Genomic DNA, 17,455 nt, shown 5'->3' on the forward strand with positions numbered 1-17,455 from the left:
CCAGCCACCTTTAAGGGATGATTTTTATGGGGCTACCTGGTCTATGGAGGAAAAAATGGACTATAAAAACATAATTTAGCATCTTTGAAGCAAGAAAATTTGCAAAATAGGGAAGAACCCTGAGAACAGAGCCTCCAATTCAGCATTTTGGAGGAAGGCCCAGAGAAGAGACATGCCTGGCCAGGAACACTGAACATGTTAGCAGCAAAGTAGGTGTACTAACTAGAGGCTAAGCCTCTGCCCTCATATTCTCAGCTTTTCCCACTCCAGCCAGCCTACCCCAGGAGACAATTTCTCTGCTCATCAACTCACAGACGGACATACAGACAGTGTCAGTAATCCTACTTCCCCAAATCTCAAAACCAATCCTTCACAGCCTTCCCCATTCCTCCTGCCCTGTGGACACCATAAAGTCTGAGAGGGACATCGCACTCAGACAGCAGTGGCTGGGAGCCGTGCACTTCCTGAGTTGTTTTAGCAGCCTAAATGAGCTGTCAGCCATCCACTACATCAAAGACAAGGCAAAAGGTATCTGTGTTTCTCACACTGTTCCCTACTGCCAGGCCCATTGCTACAGAAGCAGACCCTTTGTGTACCAAGGAGTAGTCAGAAACAGTCTCCTAGTATCAGACTGGCCTCTGGGGGGAGGGAGAGGGAATTGTCTGTGGAAGTTCCAGCAAATATTCTCCTTTAAACAAAGAAACCACAAGAAAATGATAAGAGGGAAAAAGAGCCAACGTGTGTGTGTGTGGGAAAGATAAGTAAGCTTTTTTTTTTTTTTAATTTAAGAAAGAAAGGTGCGGAGAGACAGAGAAGCATTGATTTGTTGTCCAACTCATTGATACATTCATTATTTGATTCTTGTATGTGCCTTGACTGGGGATTGAACCCACAACTTCAGCGTATTAGAACAACGCTCTAACCAACTGATCTACCCGGATGGACAACAAACATCCTTTTGAAATTGCACTGTGATTAGAGTATGACTGCTTTCCAGATTTTCATGCGCTGGGAGGGGTGATGCATTTATTAACATGGTCAAAAGACTTCAGGCAAATTAAACTGCTGCCCGACCTTGTTTCCAAAACACTTAGCGTGCAAATGAGACATGACACTGGGCAAAGGGAACCACACCAACTAGCCCGCACAGGTCTTGATCAATTGAAGAGGGAAACCCTGAAAGTGAAGGGAGGCACTGGGAAGAGGGACCAGAGTGGGGCATCCCATTTCCACTGGGAACAGTTTTCATTGGTTTGGTCCAGGCTGATACCAAAACTAGGAGCTAGCTGGTTAGGTCCCCGAGGACTGTGTGAACTCACATATGAGAGTATAGGAGACTGGGACCCAGCAATACGTGAGTCTGTGCCAGTTTTAACCCAGTGGGGCTGCCAACATGGCCAAGAGGGCATTGCCAAGGTGTTTGCATAGCAGAAACTAGCACAGGGGCCTGAAGAAACCCTTCCGAGGAGGTGGAGAACGGCTATACCCCCAGGAGTCACTCTCCGATGGTTTTGCTTTAGTTTCAGAACCTGTGGCTGAGGCAGAAAGACCAAGAGGCCCCTGGCCGAGCTGCTTTTTCTCTTCCCAGCTGCTTCTGTCTCTCAGGCTCCTGGACACAAAACAGCTGAGCAGATAAACAAGTCACCACCTGCTCCCTCCTCCCCCATGACACTACTCCTGTCCCCAAGTCCCACCCCTTTTCCCTTGCCTTCTCCTCCTCCGTTCCTCCCTGAAGCCAAACTTCCCAGCAGCAGCTGCTGCAGCCAGCTCTCTCCCCTCCTGTGCTTGTCTCCAAAGCCCCCAGCACAGCCCCTCCACCCCCCTGCTCCCACCAATGGCAAATGAGGAACATGTGTACAGAGCCCTGGGCTCTCCCTCCTCCCAGAGCCATTTCAAACAAAACAGTGTGCTTTCAGAAATTAATTCCTGGAGCTCTGGGGTCCCCAAGGAAAAGGAGTTTATGGCATCCACAGCCCTGGAACCAGTGAGTGTCTAGCCACTTGGCCCAGAGCCCCTGCACTGGAAAGCTGGAAGGAAGGGGTTAATCTGAGCAGAAACAGGAGGACCCAGCAATAACCAAACGGAGGGGGGCTGAGGGAGGCAGAGGGGAGGCCATCCCTGAGATGAGGGCAGCAGGAAGCAGTTTAAACCCTGAATAAAGGCCACCTTTCTAGTCACTTGTGTGTGCCTGCGCAGTATGCTCTTATTAACAAAATAAAGGTTGTCACAACAGACTCTGGGTTAGGGAGTCAAAAGCTCTGAGCTGGTTCTGTTAATAAGTCCCCAGTGCCAGTGGAAGGCATTCCTGAGAGCCCGGTGTTAGCGGTGTGGTCGGGGAACAAATGACATGGGGACAAGAGAGGAACCCAGTGCCTCCTCCAGGAGGCCACGTGCCATAAGCTGGTGGTGGGGATCCCCCGGAGGTTTCCTTGGCAATTTAGAGTTTAAATTTGGGTCACTGTTGGCTCAACCAGCCTGTCTTTCCCTCCAAGCTTCCATATTTCCTCAGAGCTCTGTCTTCACTGTTTCGTGGATGAGGCAAGGCATGGATTTGTTTGAGGAAAGTGCAACTGCCTTCCATTTGTCAACGGTTTCCAGTTTGTCTGCACTGCTCAATGCTATACTGGGAGAAGTAGCAGGAGCCCTGGGCTGAGCACCAGTCAATGAATATGGCTTTTGACAAATTACATAAACTCTCAGAGCCTCAGTTTTCTCATTGATAAAATGACATTTACCACACATATGTAACTTTTTTTTTTCTTTTTTTCCAAGTGAGAGGAGGGGAGATAGACAAACTCCTTCATGCACCCTCATCGGGATCTACCTGGCAACCTCAGTCTGGGCCGATGCTACGCCTATCTGGGGCCATGCCCAACTGAGCTATTTTAGCCCCTGAGGCGGAGGCTCCATGGAGCCATCCTTAGAGCTAGCCAGCCGATGTGCTCAAAACAATCGAGCCATGGCTGCAGGAGGAGGAGAAAGAGAGAGAGAGAGAGAGAGAAGGGGGAGGGGTGGAGAAGCAGCTAGTTACTTCTCCTGTGTGCCCTGACTAGGAATCAAACCCGGGACACATGCCTGGCTGATACTCTACCACTGAGCCAACTGACCAGGGCTCCCAAAAAGTCTTTGTTGTGAGGACCTGTGCATTGTAGCATTTTCAGCCACAGCCTTAGCCTCCACCCACTAGATAGCATTATTACCCCTCCTCCCAGTTATGACAATCAAAATGTCTCCAGACACTGCCAGATGTCCCCTGGGACGGGGGTGGGGGGGACCAGGCTGTATGCATAGTAGGGAGTCAGTAAAGGCTAGAAGGATGGCTGTTATCACACCTTTCTTTTAAGGGGTGCACTCTTGCAGGCCCTGAGGAGGCCCATGTGAGCAGAGAGACGGAGAAGCAGTGTCTCCCAGCTGTGCCCTCCAGGGGCACTGCCTCGTGGAAGTTTCCCACTTCTGGTCTTCTGTCTCGCCTGTTTCCAGAATAGAGGTGAATTCTTAATCACACGGGAAAATTAGTCAGGGTGACAGGAGTCAGATCTGTTTCTGCCCTCGCTCTCTGACTCAACTAACGGGCAAGCTCAGGGGTAGTCAACCTTTTTATACCCACCGCCCACTTTTGTATTTTTCTGAAGCTGGAAACGGGGAGAGACAGTCAGACAGACTCCCGCATGCGCCCCACCGGGATCCACCCGGCACGCCCACCAGGGGCAACGACGCTCTGCCCCTCCGGGGTACCGCCCACTTTTGTATCTCTGTTAGTAGTAAAATTTTCTAACCACCCACCGGTTCCACAGTAATGGTGATTTATAAAGTAGGGAAGTAACTTTACTTTATAAAATTTATAAAGCAGAGTTACAGCAAGTTAAAGCATATAATAATAATTACTTACCAAGTACTTTATGTCGGATTTTCGCTAAGTTTGGCAGATTAGATCTTTGTAAAACAACTTACTATAGCGTTTGGTTGCTCCGCTACTGACTACCATGAAAGCTGGAATGCCCACTAGTGGGCGGTAGGGACCAGGTTGACTACCACTAGGTTAGCTGTATGCCCTTATGCGTGCTGTCTTGTCTCTCAGCAACGGCCTCTTTGTGCAGTGTGGGAGTGGAGTCCCTGAGTTCTAGAGTCCCTTCCAGATATCAGCCCAAAGGCCTGTGGTCACCACCACTGTGATTAAACCAACTGGGTAATCAGGGCATTGTGGAGCTCCATCTTTCTATACTACAAGCCGGCAGGGTCATTCTCCATATATCTTTGTTAGTAAGAACTATCATTGTCAAAAAATATTTGACAAGTTCTTACTGTATGGAAAGAACTGTGCTAGCTAGCCACTGGGTTGGGGGTGGGAGGTAGAAAGAGGAGCTTCCCTCTTCCCTTCAAGGGCTCACAATCTAGCTAAAGAGAAAAATAATTCCAAAAAGAGGTCTCTGATGGCTTTAAAGTCAGGCAGACTGAGTTTGACAGCTGGTTGCACCACTGTGAGCCCTCCTACAAGTCGCTTAATCTCAATTTCTTCATCTGTAAAATGGGCATAATAACAGCACCTAGGCTGCAGGGTAATTGTAAGAGTTAAATGTAGCAGAGTGCTTGGCACATAATCAATTGTTAGTAGCAAACTTTTATTGAATATTCTGCACCAGGCACTCTGATAAGTCCTGGGCACGTATGGACTAGGGACAGGGCTCCTGCCTTGGAGAGGCTCACCAGAAGGTGGGGAAACAAGGACCATGTGCAGTGCCCTGAGAGGGCTCTGGCAGAGCCAGATAGAAGGGCCCTGACCACAGGACGCTGAGTGGAAGTAAGATCTGTGCCAGGTCCCGAAGCATGGCCAACGGTCTGCGCCCAAGTTCAGCAGGCAGGATTCCTGACGGGGGAACACCTGCAATCTGTGCATCCGCAGAAGCGAGTGCCCTTGAGCAAGGCCGATTGTGAGGGGCTAGTGGGAGAAGTGAGCCTGCACATTAGTCCCCAAAAGATGGGCAACTACCTGCGCAGGAAATGTTTCCTTTTGATCACTCTGTTTTCCTTTTTGATACAACCACCAGGAAGCTCAGAGCTGATTTTTAGGCTCAGACGTGAAGCATTTGCCTAAATCTGGGCTTTCTGGTGTGCCGTAATTACTCTTTAGCCCCAACTTCCTTTACACCCTTGGACCTCAACCTGTTAACCAGGTTTTTATTTTCAGGGTTAGGGTTTGGTGCTATTGGTTGTAAACTGCCTTGACTCCTTTCTGGATACAGACAGTGTGTAAATGAATAAATGAATAAATGAACTATGTAATGTGAAAGCACATGGATGAGAATAAAGTGAGAACCTGTAGGATGAGCTCTCCCAGGGTGGCAATAGTTTGTCTTCACAGCAGTGTCCCCAGTGAGGAGGCCAGCGCCTGGCACCCCGTGGGAGCCCAATACCAACTCAGAGAGTAACATTAGGGACCATTTCACCTTGAAAGAAGCTTTCTCCAAGAGGCAAAACCAGGACTGAACTACAGGACCATTCGCTGGCCTGATCACACATGTGGGCTCCATGCTGGACGTCTTTGTATACCGTCCCTTAATTGTATAGGCTGAAAGCATGGTTGTTCCGGGCAGACGGCACCTGATACCTTGGGGACAGATGCTTTGCCATATGTCTGTGCCTCCCAGAACAGCACCTAGCACAAAGCTTTTTACAAAGCAGCCTCCCCAAATTTCTCTGGCTTTAGCCTAATAAATATCCACAAGTCTTTGTAGTTGAATGAAGATGAACAGTCCTGGCCCCTCCAAGTCTGGTCATGTATTTGACCACATAGAGGTTTCATTCATTTGGTTAGCCAACAAATATTTGCCGAGTGAAAGGAGGGAAAAACTGCTTCTTATTGATCTGTGGGGAAGGTTTCTGCACACATTTTTCTCAACAGCATTATTTTACCCTCCATACAAAAGGTAGAGAAGGGAAGGAAGGAGGATCTCCCACCCTCCTGCGGAGGGGACAGAGGATCTAAGGAGCAGAGACTGGTGTGTGCATGCGTGGCAGACAGGCCTCTGGAAGCCACTGCTACTCACACTGGGCCACAGTTTCTCTCTCACCGAGAGTCGTGCCAGACCGAGGACTGGGCCAGGGGCCATGGGAGTGCCCACGTCCTAGCTGTGCTCAGGGCCTCCCGTGTTCAGTGCAGGCTCCTAGTCCCAAAAGGTCTCTCTCTCTCTCTCTCTTACAAACACACACACACACACCTTCCTTCCCTATTTTCCTTTCTCTATCCCTGCCTTTCTCAGTGAAAAGATGCCTTTCACCAAGAGTATCAGATTTCAGTTGTCTGTGTCCCGGGAAATGACAAGATCTTTGCCCCTTTCTCTTTTTAACCAGGATTGCACATTCAGAGTGAGCTGGCACATGGGCTTGCCCAGCTGCTGCCCAGCTGGAGGATGGGCAGAGTCAGATGGAAGCTCTTGTGTCTGCTCTCCCTTCTCCTGAACTGCAGGGACCCTCCCCCAGGAATTCTGAGAGCACTAGACATGCTTGCAGAGGTGGGGCAGCCCCTCAGGCATCTGGCCACAGGTCTCCTTCCACTGCATGGACAACTACGGGAAGAGGGGGAAATGGGGAACGCCAGGTTAATTGTGATCTGACTGTGGACATTGAGAAAGAGAAACATTGGCAGTATACACATCTATCCAATCACTGTGTTATACACATTGAACTTATACAACATCATGTGTCAATTATAAGTCACTTAGACTGAGCAAAAAGAAAGACAAGCAGGGGCCCTGGCCGGTTGGCTCAGCGGTAGAGTGTCAGCCTGGTGTGCAGGGGACCCGGGTTCGATTCCCAGCCAGGGCACATAGGAGAAGCGCCCATTTGCTTCTCCACCCCCCCCTCCTCCTTCCTCTCTGTCTCTCTCTTCCCCTCCCGCAGCCAGGACTCCATTGGAGCAAAGATGGCCCGGGCACTGGGGATGGCTCCTTGGCCTCTGCCCCAGGTGCTAAAGTGGCTCTGGTTGTGGCAGAGCGACGCCCCGGAGGGGCAGAGCATCGCCCCCTGGTGGGCAGAGCATCGCCCCCTGGTGGGCAGAGCATCGCCCCTGGTGGGCCTGCCGGGTAGATCCCGGTCGGGCGCATGCGGAGTCTGTCTGACTGTCTCTCCCCGTTTCCAGCTTCAGAAAAATACAAAAAAAAACCAACAACAAAAAAAAGAAAGACAAGCAGGAGGCTGAGAGAGTAGATGGGATTATGAAAACAGCAAAGGGAAAAGGGAGGGGAGGAGAAAGAAGGGAAGGATTCCTAGAAATTCCCTTTGACCCTGAACTCTAGCTACCCAGAGTGTGCTGAGGACAGGGCCCACACAGGTCTTCCTGAGAAACTGAGAAAAGACCCAAACACTGACTGTGGGAGTGCAGGAGCCCAGGCACTGGTCACTGGGTCCAGGTCTGCCTGGTGAGACAGTTGGGGCACTATGCTCCTCCGTGGAAAATGCATGTTGGCTTCCCCAATTTGAGAGGCCTGGGAGTGGTGGCCTTTCCCACCACACGTGGGCAGTGGAGATTGTAAGCTTACCACATACTGAAGGCGAGCATCTCCAGAGCCCTCATGAGCAAGTGGGAATGCCGCGGCTGAGAGGTGACATGATTGCACAAGTTCACTTGGAGGCCGAATGGTGGAAATTTCTCCAGAACCCAGGGTTTCCCAGGTGCTTCTTCCCACACACCACAGCCACAGCTGCGCCCTGGCCAACTGATGGCAGAGAGCAAAGTGATTGAAGAAACAAATAAAACAGATACAAGTGCAAAAGCAGAAGGCGACTGGGGGTGAAGGCTGTGGTCATGGGACTGGGTGAGTTTTGAGTTCTTGCGACAGAGGTTCAGGGGTGGGGGTAAGAGTCCACTCTGGGTCCTTGAGTGTCTCTGAAAAGGCAGGCCTAGTGTCAGCCTTCCTCCCTCCCACAGGGCGCCTGCCTGGGAGCTCCCCCAGCCCATTCCTGGCTTCTTCAGCACCTAGTTCTATTCAAGGACACAACTTTTAGCACCTTAACAGAGGACCAAAGAGGAGTCAGGATCCATGACTTAGCTCAGATGGCCTTTCTCTGAGCCGGACAGATTATTAGGAAACTGCTCACAGTGCACAGTACTATCATTCAAGTGAGGAACATGAAACCTGAGCCCTGGGAGTCACATGTAATCGCCAAGGACACCCCAGCCTGGGGTAAGTCAAGGTCATTATTAGGGTGGCTCCAGGCTGTTCTGCAGCTTAGATCAGTCTTCCCCCCAGACCCACAGTATCACCTCCATATCCCCTCACAAGACCCCAGCCAGGCTCCCTGAAGACACAGAAGTCTCTGCACTTACCTCGGGGCTCTCTCTGCTGTGGAAACAGCATGCAGCTTCCCAGGGTTCTGAGAAACAACTTTCCTAAGAGTGTCACCAGCTGCAGACGCCCCTGTCATAAACTGTCTTGCTCTAAGCCGCCTAGGGCGTTTATCCCTTCCCTCTTAGCTACTCATTACCCAGTTTAATTAGTCCAGGAAATGCTCGCACAGAGGACACTCACCGCAGGAGGCAAGCAGGGAGGAGAGAGTCTCAGCGACTCAACTTCCTGAGCTGGGGGCTGGGAAACCTGGAGCAAGGCTGCAGAGAGGCAGGCCTTCGTCCTCCTGCAGACAGCTGCTGGGAACCAGGCCCAGACGCGCACATTTGCTCCCAGGCCCTCCTGGGAGCTGAAAGGCTGAAGGTTGCACTTGTTTACCAGAAGGGCACCAGATCTAAAAGCTTGGCAGTGTCTGGCCCCCCACCCCCACCCTCACCTCCCATCTCAATTAACCAGCTTCATCACCCTTCCCCATGGTCTCCTCCGCTCTCTGGCTAAATCACAGCTAAAGACACGGCCTCCCATGTTCAGCTGGCCCCTGACCTTCACTTGGAACCGCTGTGGTCTTACGTGTGGCCGGTAGACCTCCCCGGAAGCAGTATGTCAAGGTCCGTGGGGCTGAACCCTAAGATGAGTGTGCTGCACTAAACTGGTGTATCCTTCACCCGCTTTTGGAGCTTCCTGCTGCAGTGCTGGTGGAGGGGAGTGATGGGATTAGATCCTCAGTCAAGTCAGAACTAGTAATGTCGACATCTTGGGAGGCCGAGATAACCTACATCTATCCTTAAACCAGAGCAGCAGCTGGCATCGCCAAAGTCAGGTGGAGGGGCTATGCCTCTCAGCCAGTCACTACTTCCCTCGCTCCCATGTTTCTTTGAGTGAATACTTTAAGAAAAGGGGAAAATAATATTAATGGCTCCCACTGTCTGTTGGGGGCATTCACACTTATGTTATTTCACTTACTCATCAGATTATCTGCTGTGGCTTTGGGATACAAACAAGTCCACCGAAGCTGGAGAAGATGGCTCATGACAGGAGGCAGGCAGAGCAGATATTGCTGTCGGGCTATAGACAGAGACCCAGGTCTAGAAATCTCAGAACACCAGCTGGCGTGAGGAGGTGACCTGACTCTCAGGAGCCACACTGCCGGGTGCTTCAGGTGGTGGGATTCAGCCACTTCGCACCCGTTCGACAGAACTGATACCTAATTTTTTGTTGAGTTCAGCGATCCGGTTGTTAAAATGCACTTGTCATCAGGGTTCTCTCTAAGGTGGGCACCTGGGCAGCCGCCCAATGTGGAAATCACAAATTGACAATCCTTATTCTTTTTTTTCTTTTTTTTTTGTATTTTTCTGAAGCTGGAAACGGGGAGAGACAGTCAGATAGACTCCCACATGCACCCGACCGGGATCCACCTGGCACGCCCACCAGGGGGCGATGCTCTGCCCCTCCGGGGCGTCGCTCTGCCGCGACCAGAGCCACTCCAGCGCCTGGGGCAGAGGCCAAGGAGCCATCCCCAGCGCCCGGGCCATCTTTGCTCCAATGGAGCCTTGGCTGCAGGAGGGGAAGAGAGAGACAGAGAGGAAGGAGGGGGGGGGTGGAGAAGTAAATGGGCGCTTCTCCTATGTGCCCTGGACGGGAATCGAACCCGGGCCCCCCCGCACGCCAGGCCGACGCTCTACCGCTGAGCCAACCGGCCAGGGCCCCTTATTCTTTTTTACCGTTCATCTGCACAACATATTCTAAGTGCCCATAGTAAAATGTTCATTCTGTCCATAGGTGAAAAAAATTGCAAGTGAGGACGCCAATCAAGAAGCAATGTGGAAATATCTTAAATAACAGTTTTATTGTTTTTGTCAGGTATTATTTAATATTCTTTCATTAATATTTTAAAACTCTTATAATCTGGTTTTGTGTACCTCTTTTATTCTTCTTATTTAAGTATTAAATGCATGAAATAATAAACTACCTTTCAGTACATTGTTTTTTAATACTTAAAATGGTCATTAGGGCAGAGAACCGGTTGTTAAATTATTTGAATCCCAGCACTGAGTTCATGGTCCCTTTTTTGGAAGATAATGACAAGACGTCATTCAAGTATGACTGTCTGGGGTTGGCTGTCTCTCCTCCCTGGAACACATACCCACTGACCTCCTCTGAGCTCTGGGGCTGTTTGGTTCAATCGTCCCTGGCTTATGGTTTTTTGCCTTGCTGTTTCCATTGTATCAGTGTTTTCTGACAAAATGCCCATTTCTTGAGAAGTGACCTCATTTTCCTTATCTGTAGAATTACGAGAGGAATTCTTGCTTCTCTGATATCCAGAAATGCTATGATGCAGACGTTTTGTCAGTAACTGGAAAATGCTGTCTAGCTCCACCAAAAAAAACTTAAAATGTCCCACAGCAGGTAGTGGTGGTGGGTGTATGGGAAGGTGGTTCTCCTTGAGATCCAGTAAATCAGAGGAAGCTCCTGCCTGAGCAGCCAGAGGGATAAAAACCTTTGCATTCTACCTCGAGGGTCCCTGGTTGCTCTGTCACTCTCTACTTACAGCTTTAGATGGGTGACATTGGGAACAAACAGACAGTGCCCGGAATGCTAGCGAGGCCGTCACACAGAACTTTGTGTGGTTTCAGGGAGCAGAACGCAGAACCCGAGTGACATTACAGGGAGGCAGTGCAGGCTGAGCACACAGAAGTCCCCGAGTATGGAAATCATCAGTGAGTCATCCTGTCTGGCCAAGGAAGCAGGCCCAGGTGGTGCCCATGCAGGTGAGGTTACAGGTGCAGAGCAATCTGCACAGAGCAAGGTGTGGGCCTTCCAAGAGAGGTTCTCTCTACACGGGGGCTGTGAAGTAGAACTGACCAGGCCAGGGGTGGAAGGAGGAAGCCCCTGACCTGAGGCAGCACCCAGAGCCCGGTTCTGACACAAGAGTTTCTCAGTGCCATGGGTACACCTGTAAGGCCCCCACCCTCCTTCAGTCTGCCTGTACCCTATGCCTCCCTTTCCACCCACAGGAAGTCAGGAGTATGAGTGGGAGACGCAGCCCTCCACCTTGGAAACATAGTTTACATGCTGCTGCCATTGTTCCTCCTTATTTCAGGGATGGGAGGGACCCAGTGGAGGGTTGGGGAATACCCTCCTCTAAGGTAAATGAGAAGAGCTGAAAACTCCGTTGGCCTCCGAGAGGGGTTTCAGGATGCCATTTCCATGGGGTCGGCTGTTCCTAGCAGCGGGTGAGAGGGAAGAGGGGTGCAGGCATCCCCTGGGCAACAACTTTGTTGTTTCTCTAACTCCCCTGAGGCTGGCGAGGCCACAGGGCTGACAAGCACAGCCTCCCCTCTTGGGTCTGCCGCTGTGACACTTGTACCACCCAAGCTTGCATGAATCTTGGGTGGGCGCCGGCGTTCGTCTCATCAGACAGTTAACTGCCAGGCCGAGAGGACTGGGCAGCACACACCTCTGGGGCCCTCTGGGCTGTGAGGTCAAGCATCCACCGCTGACCTGCTTTAGCAATGTAGTCAGCACCTTTCTGGGAACACCTGCTGAACACTGAGTTTCAAATGTCCAGTTTGAAATAGAAGGACTCACAGTGAAGACTCTACCAACCTCTTCTGGAAACACTGGGGAGAGCAGATAGACGGGCAGGCCTCGTCCAGGCAAAGCATGGAGCCTGGTGGAGGTAGGAAGCCTGGGAAGGTAGAAATCCCAATGCAGCCGTAATAATAGCAGCTGTGTGTGTGTGCGTGTGTGCGTGTGTGTGCGTGCGTGCGCGTGCGTGTATGTGCGCGTGTGTGTGCGTGTGCGTGCGTGCATGCGCGTGTGCGTGTGTGCGCGTGCGTGTGTGCGTGTGTGTGTGCGTGCGCGTGCATGTGTGTGTGCGTGTGTGTGTGTGTGCGTGCGTGCATGTGTGTGTGTCGGGGGGCAATGAGAATGAGAAACAGTGGAGCAAAATGACTGAGACTGGAGGGGCCAGGGAGGGCGGCCCAGAGGAAATGACAGCAGAAACGGGGCCAGCGGGCTCCTTTCACAGGTGGCTTTCTGAGCTAAACTTCTAAGACAACATGAGGCCACCTGTTCTAGAGCCCAAGTGGGGTCTAACTTAGCTTTTAAGGTCCTGTCTTCCTACAGATTCATAGAGAAGCCTGAGCAGCAGCCTATAACTTTCTGGTGGTCAGCACTGTCAGCCTGACACCCCAGGGCAGGAAGAGCTGGAAGCGTGAAGACTTGTTTTGAGACCCCGAGACAAGCCCCAACAGACTGTTGTTATGAACTGCAATGGCGTATTTCTAGTTTGTTCCCACTCAATGAAAAGGACAGCCTTCCCAGACCAGACTCAGTCCCCTCCCAGGCTCAGCAGACACTTCTTCCCACAGACACTCAGACTCCTGTGTTCCCTCTCTACCTGCCTACAAAGTCAGAACAACTGTTTCTGCCTCTGCGCCATTTTTACCATGACTCTCCCTCTTTATTTTATCCTCCCTCCCTCCCTCCCTCCCTTCCTCCCTCCCTCCTTTCCTTCCTTCCTTCCTTCCTTCCTTCCTTCCTTCCTTCCTTCCTTCCTTCCTTCCTCCCTCCTTTCCTTCCTTCCTTCCTTCCCTCCTTCCTCCCTCCCTTCCTTCCTTCCTCCCTCCCTCCTTTCCTTCCTTCCTCCCTCCCTCCTTCCTCCCTCCCTTCCTTCCTTCCTCCCTCCCTCCCTTCCTTCCTTCCTCCCTCCCTCCCTCCTTTCCTTCCTTCCTTCCTCCCTCCTTCCTCCCTCCCTTCCTTCCTTCCTCCCTCCCTCCCTTCCTTCCTTCCTCCCTCCTTTCCTTCCTTCCTTCCCTCCTCCCTCCCTCCCTCCCTTCCTTCCTCCCTCCCTCCTTTCCTTCCCTCCTTCCTTCCCTTCCTCCCTCCTTTCCTTCCTTCCTTCCTTCCTCCCTTCCTTCCTTCCTTCCTTCCTTCCTTCCTTCCTTCCTTCCTTCCTTCCTCCCTTCCTCCCTTCCTCCTTTCCTTCCTTCCTTCCTTCCTTCCTTCCTTCCTTCCTTCCTTCCTTCCTTCCTTCCTTCTTTCCTTTCTTTTTACAAGTAAACAAACACTGAAAGTATTCAGAACAAATCAAGATGCCTCCTCTCCCCTCTCCTGCCCCCCTTTGCCCCCCCAATCCATCACCACTGTCCACAATTTGAGGTGCACGCTCTGTGGCTGCCACTCGGACATACATACACATTCACTGGAACCCGATTCCGATCTATGCTCCTCTCTCTTGTTTTTAGCTGCTTCACAGTACGACAGTCTGAGTGCCATGACTTGTTTGCTTCTTTATTAATTGATGGATATTTAGGTAAATCCCCTCCTTTTTTTTTTTTTTTTTTTTTTTTTTTCTGAAGCTGGAAACAGGGAGAGACAGTCAGACAGACTCCCACATGCGCCCGACCGGGATCCACCCGGCACGCCCACCAGGGGCAACGCTCTGCCCACCAGGGGGCGATGCTCTGCCCCTCCGGGGGGTTGCTCTGCCACAACCAGAGCCACTCTAGCGCCTGGGGCAGAGGCCAAGGAGCCATCCCCAGTGCCCAGGCCATCTTTGCTCCAATGGAGCCTTGGCTGCGGGAGGGGAAGAGAGAGACAGAGAGGAAGGAGAGGGGGAGGGGTGGAGAAGCAGATGGGCGCTTCTCGTATGTGCCCTGGCCAGGAATCGAACTCGGGTCCCCCGCACGCCAGGCCGACTCTCTACCGCTGAGCCAACCAGCCAGGGCCAAATCCCCTCCTTTTTTTCTACTACATGTTGGATGACTTCTTTACAATGTGAGTTGAATTTCTAATATGTTTACTTTTTAGAAAACTTTCCAGAGAGCAAGATGAGGAATCCAACATTGAGGATACTGTTTTTTATTTTTCCTTTGATTTAAGTACCACCTTAGGAATCACAGCCATTTGCGCCTAGGCCATGTAATCTCACTCTGGGCTTACCTGAGCCGCCTCCGTGCCCATCATGCCTACCTAGTCTCCATCCATGATTGCCTTGGTCCTGGTGTATTGTGGTCAGAAGTCGTTTCCTCTGGAACCTGCCTCTGTGCCTAGTGGGCCAGGCTCACCACTTCTGCCCTGCATGTGCCTCCCTTCCATAGAAGGATGGACTGCCCTCCCCACTGCCAGCCTCCAGTCCTCTGTTTTTTCAGAGCCCTCTGGACAAAGAGTGGCTAGCACCCAAGTTACCTCTTACCTCAACCCCTGCAGCCTCCTGTCCACTGTAAGGTCGCTCTTTGTGACTACTTACTTCTGTCGAAGTGTTCTGTCTGTCCCCATCTTACTTGTCGATGCACATACATGTCTTCATTGTCTTCTCTGAACCTCAGCCTAGGAGGGAGCTTCAGTGCCACCTCCCTCCTGCTCACTCCACCCTGCTTGACTGGCTTTCCTCAAGTCTCAGTGCCTTTTGTTTCCCAACTCTGGCTCCTCCTTCTGGGTTTTCCCCCTTCTCTCTCCCTTTGTGGTCCCTAGTCCACAACCTTTCCTCCTAGTGAGCACTTTTCCAAACGCCGTCTTCTGCAGCCTGTTCTGTGTAACACAAAGTGAAGGAGAAATTATCTAATGAGTCCACACAATGCAAGACGGCCAATTGAAATATCCTTGACACAACGAAACCCCCTCACTTCATTTGATGCTGAACTCTGTGAGGTCTGCCTTTCACAAAGTCTGTCTCATCATCAAGATGTTGTGGGGACAACAGTGAGAATTTCAGCAACATCTCTGTATGGCTCCTTTCTCACAAAGTAAAAGATATTTATATATAGCTGCAAACAAACAAAAACAAACAGCACACACACACACACACACACAACTTTCTTAGAGTTGGTGTATAATTGTGTACTGAAATTCATTCTCTCTCTTTTTTTAGATTTTATTTATTGATTTTTAGAGAGAAGAGAGAGAGAGAAAGAGGGGCAAGAAGTGGGAAGCATCAACTTGTAGTAGTTGCTTCCTGTATGTGCAAGCCCAGGGCTTGGAACCGGCGACCGCAGTGTTCCAGGTCTTCACTTTATCTACTGTGCCACCACAGGTCAGGCGAAATCCATTCTCTTATTTATTTATTCAGCTATTTATTTATTTGTTTTTATTAAGTGAGAGGCAGGGAGGTAGAAAGTCAAATTCCCACCTGCATTCTGACAGGGATCCACCCAGCAAGCCCCCTACAAGGCAATGCTCTGCCCATCTGGGGCCATTGCTCGCTCCATTGCTAGGCAACCAAGCTATTTTAGCACCTGAGGCGAGGCCATGGAGCCATCCTCAATGCCCAACTGAGCCATGGCTGTGGGAGGGAAGAGAGAGATAAAGAGGGAGAGAGGGAGGGGTAGAGAAGCAGATGGTGCTTCTCCTGTGTGCCCTGACCAGGAATCAAACCTGGGCCTTTCATATGCCAGGCTGGCACTCTACTGCTGAGCCAAACAGCCAGGGCAAAAATCCATTCTCAAAATAGGAATTTCTGTGGAAACTGTTATTTGCCTGGCAACCCCAGTATTTCATTCATAGTTGTATTTTTTTTGCTAAATACAGAGAATTGACTGAGGTAGTTTTTGTGTGTGTGTGTGAAAGAGACAGAGAGAGAGACAGAGAGGAGGACATATAGGGACAGGCAGATAGGGAGGGAGAGAGATGAGAAGCATCAATTCTTCATCGTGGCTCCTTAGTCTCCTTAGTTTTTCATTGATTGCTTTCTCATATGTGCCTTGACTGCAGCAGAGCGAGTGACCCCTTGCTCAAGCCAGCGACCTTGGGCTCAAGTCAGTGACCTTGGGCTTCAAGCTAACAACCTTTGGGCTCAAGCCAGTGACCATGGGGTCATATCTCTGATCCCACGCTCAAGCCAGCAACTCCCTGCTCAAGCTGGCAACCTTGACTGAGGTAGCTTTTATGACTTCAAAGACATTGACCTTCTTCCCTCTTGCCTTGTTATAAAAGTAAAAACCAGGGGAATTCTATGGGGAAAAGCACAATTATCTTCAGTTAGGTTCTTAAGTCGGGTGAAAACATCAATCAGAGAATATTTAATATTCTACTTTAACAGTTTTATTATTTTTTTTAATTATTGATTTGAGAGAGAGAGGGAGAAACATTGACATGTTGTTCTGTTTATGTATTCATTCACTGGTTGATTCTTGCATGTGCCCTGACCAGGGATCAAACCTACAACCTTGGCGTATCAGACAATGCTCTAACCAACCAAGCTACCTGGTCAAGGCATCTATTTCAACAGTTTTGGAAAACACATGTGACTTCAGTTGTTTTCCTGAAGTGACAACTAGAGGTACTATGTTGTTTTGTTTTAGAAAATATATCAACAACAAGGTATTTTTATCAATTTAAAAAGATTTGACTACTAATATTGAACTGGCTTTAAAATATCTTTTGGAAAAATATTAATTTAAAACAATTTTTTTTTAAATCTTTTTTTTTTTTTTTTTTTTTTACAGAGGCAGAGATAGACAGGGACAGACAGACAGGAATGGAGAGAGATGAGAAGCATCAATCATCAGTTTCTCGTTGCGTGTTGCGACTTCTTAGTTGTTCATTGATTGCTTTCTCACATGTGCCTTGACTGTGGGCCTTCAGCAGACCGAGTAACCCCCTGCTGGAGCCAGCGACCTTGGGTCCAAGCTGGTGAGCTCTTTGCTCAAGCCAGATGAGTCGGTGCTCAAGCTGGCGACCTCGGGGTCTCGAACCTGGGTCCTTCCGCATCCCAGTCCGACGCTCTATTCACTGCGCCACCACCTGGTCAGGCAGAAAAATATTAATTTAAAACAGAGCAGGGCCTAAAGCATTGGCCTGGGACCCTGAGAACCCAGGTTTGAAACCTCAGGGTGGCTGGCTTGAACGTGAGCACATCTGGCTTGAGTGCAGGCTCATCCAGCTTGAGTGGGGGCTCACCAATTTGAAAGCAGGGTCGCTGCCTTGAGCGTGGGATCATAGACATGACCCCATGGTCACTGGCTTGAGCCCAAAGGTTGCTGACTTGAAGCCCAAGGTCACTGCCTTGAGCAAGGGTCACTAGCTTGAGCAATGGGTCACTGGCTTGGCTGGAGCCCTCAGTCAAGGCACAAATGAGAAAGCAATTAATGAACAACTAAGATGCAGTAACA

At 50.4% G+C, this 17,455-nt stretch overlaps 1 long non-coding RNA gene across 11 annotated transcripts in view; it reads right to left on the reverse strand.

Annotated features, from left to right (window-relative positions):
- Nucleotides 1-8,624, reverse strand: part of LOC136309526 (uncharacterized) — a 50,711-nt gene extending 42,087 nt beyond the window's left edge. For 10 of the 11 annotated variants that reach the window (XR_010726297.1, XR_010726291.1, XR_010726296.1 and 7 more), the window contains exons 1-2: nucleotides 8,324-8,517; nucleotides 7,536-7,712 (exon numbers count right to left, since the gene is read on the reverse strand). This is a non-coding gene — a long non-coding RNA (uncharacterized lncRNA). The other variant, XR_010726293.1, reaches the window with a different exon arrangement.
- Between the last annotated feature and the right edge of the window lie 8,831 nt (nucleotides 8,625-17,455).

The sequence above is a fragment of the Saccopteryx bilineata genome, chromosome 6, assembly GCF_036850765.1.
Source record: "Saccopteryx bilineata isolate mSacBil1 chromosome 6, mSacBil1_pri_phased_curated, whole genome shotgun sequence".
Lineage (NCBI taxonomy): Eukaryota > Metazoa > Chordata > Mammalia > Chiroptera > Emballonuridae > Saccopteryx > Saccopteryx bilineata.